Below are 3,007 nucleotides of genomic sequence, written 5' to 3' on the forward strand. Positions count from 1 at the left end.
AGAGTCAAAATATGGGGGTTAGCATGAAAACCTCCAAGCTTAGTTACCAGCTTGGACCTGGTACCTGCTGCCACCACCCAAATTAGAGTGTTTTGGGGCACTCTGGTCCCCCCTGAAAACCTTTCCCTGGGGACCCCAAGACCCAAATCCTTGAGTCTCACAACAAAGGGAAATAATCCTTTTTCCCTTCCCCCCTCCAGGTGCTCCTGGAGAGATACACAGACACAAGCTCTGTGAATCAACAGAGTAGGAATCTCCTCTCTGTTCCCAATCCTGGAAACAAAGTACTTTCCTATTCCCCCCGAGGGAATGCAAAGTCAGGCTAGCAATCCAACACACAAATCTCCCCTTGATTTCTTCCTCCCACCATTCCCTGGTGAGTACAGACTCAATTTCCCTGAAGTAAAGAAAAACTCCAACAGGTCTTAAAGAAAGCTTTATATAAAAAGAAAGAAAAATAAGTACAAATGGTCTCTCTGTATTAAGATGATACAACACAGGGTCAATTGCTTAAAAGAATATTGAATAAACAGCCTTATTCAAAAAGAATACAAATCAAAGCACTCAGCACTTATATTCATGCAAATACCAAGAAAAGAAACCATAGAACTTACTATCTGATCTCTTTGTCCTTACCTTAGAAACAGAAGACTAGAAAGTAGAACTACTTCTCCAAAGCTCAGAGAAAGCAGGCAGCCAGAAAACAAGACAAAGACACTCAAATCCCTCCACCCAGAGTTGAAAAAATCCGGTTTCCTGATTGGTCCTCTGGTCAGTTGCCTTCAGGTGAAAGAGACATTAACCCTTAGCTATCTGTTTATGACACGCCCCCCCAAATTGCAGACAGTGGGGAAGCTCACTGGCGGCGATTTCCTTCTAGAACTTTAAAATAAACAGATTAATACAACACATAGACCTTTACATATACTCCAAGTATATAACTAACAGACTTCTACATTTTAAGAACACTTTTTAACTACTGAATTCTGGGAAACTCTCACGGGAGAGTGCATCAGCTACTTTGTTAGAAGCTCCTGTGATGTGTTGAATTTCAAAATCAAATTTTTGGAGAGCTAAACTCCAACGAAGAAGTTTCTTGTTGTTCCCCTTGGCAGTATGAGCCACTTTAGTGCAGCATGGTCAGTTTTTAGTTGGAACCGCCGTCCCAACATATGGGCGTAGCTTTTCAGGGCGTACACAATGGCATAGCATTCCTTTTCACTGACTGACCAGTGACTTTCCCTCTCAGACAGTTTCTTGCTGAGAAACACGACAGGATGGAAGTTGTGATCTGTTGCTTCCTGCATGAGCACTGCTCCTATACCACGCTCAGATGCATCTGTGGTTACTAGGAATGGCTTGTCAAATTCCGGGGCCCTGAGCACAGGGTCAGACATGAGCGTTGCCTTAAGTTGGGTAAGGCCTTTTGACACTCATCAGTCCACTTAACTGCATTTGGCTGGGTCTTTTTGGTCAGGTCGGTCAGTGGGGCAGCGATTTGGCTGTAGTGGGGTACAAATCGCCTGTAGTATCCGGCCAAGCCTAAGAAGGATTGGACCTGCTTTTGACTTTGGGACAGGCACTTTTGGATAGCATCTACCTTGGCCTGTAGGGGGTTTATGGTTCCTCGACCCACCTGGTGCCCCAGGTAAGTCACTCTGTTTTGGCCTATTTGACACTTTTTGGCCTTAACAGTTAGTCCTGCCTGCCTATGCGCTCAAAGACCTTTTCCAGGTGTAGTAGGTGTTTCGGGCCAGGAGTCTGAAAAAATGGCCACATCATCGAGGTAGGCAACTGCAAATTCTCCCAGTCCAGCTAGTAGACCATCTACCAGCCTCTGGAAGGTGGCGGGTGCATTTCGAAGGCCGAAAGGAAGGACATTGAATTCATACACCCCCGCATGGGTGACGAATGCTGACCTCTCCTTGGCAGGTTCATCTAGCGGTACTTGCCAGTACCCCTTGGTTAAGTCTATTGTAGAGATGACTGGGCACGTCCCAACTTTTCCAATAGCTCATCGGTACTGGCATTGGATAGTTGTCCGGACGAGTTACAGCATTTAGCTTACGGTAGTCCACGCAAAAGCGTATTTTCCCCATCTGGTTTGGGTACCAGAACCACTGGAGATGCCCATGCACTGGTAGATGGGCGGATTATACCCATTGTAGCATGTTTTGGATCTCCCGTTCTATAGCAGCTTGGATGAGGAGACACTCGGTAGGGTGGGGTTCTGATTGGGTGAGCATTACCTGTATCAATGGAGTGGTATGCCCGTTCAGAGTCCGTCCTGGGGTGGCTGAGAACAATGGGGCGAAGCTAGTGCACAGCTCCTTGATTTGTTGCCGCTGCAGACGTTCCAGAGTGGTTGAGAGGTTCACCTCTTCCACGCCACCGTTCTTTTTTCCCCGTCGTAGTAGACACCGTCAGCCACTCAGCATCATCTCCCTGGACTGTAACTGACAAACCTGTAATCTCTGGAATAGAAAGGCTTGAGAGAATTAACATGGTACACTTTAGGCTTTAGTGAGGAATTGGGAATGCTATGAGGTAGTTTACAGCTCCCAGGCGCTCTTGGACCGTGAATGGCCCTTCCCATGATGCTTCCATCTTATGGGCCTGTTGCGCCTTCAAGACCATAACCTGGTCTCCTACTTTGAAGGACCGATCTCTGGCATGTCTGTCATACCAGGCCTTTTGCTCTTCTTGAGCATCCTTTAGGTTCTCTCTAGCAAGGGCTAAAGAGTGTCGGAGGTGCTTTGTAGGTTGCTTACAAGTCCAGAATGTTAGTTCCTGGAGAGGCGTAAACCCCTCCCATTGCTGCTTCACCAACTGTAATGGCCCCTTAACCTCGTGACCATACACAAGTTCAAATGGTGAAACCCTAACTGGGATGTGGTACAGCCCTGTAGGCAAACAGCAACTGCTGCAACACTAGGTCCCAATTATTGGAGAATTCGTTGATGAATTTTCGTATCATGGCCCCCAAAGTTCCATTGAACCTTTCCAC

The sequence above is a fragment of the Gopherus flavomarginatus genome, chromosome 2 (genome assembly GCF_025201925.1).
Source record: "Gopherus flavomarginatus isolate rGopFla2 chromosome 2, rGopFla2.mat.asm, whole genome shotgun sequence".
Classification (NCBI taxonomy): domain Eukaryota; kingdom Metazoa; phylum Chordata; order Testudines; family Testudinidae; genus Gopherus; species Gopherus flavomarginatus.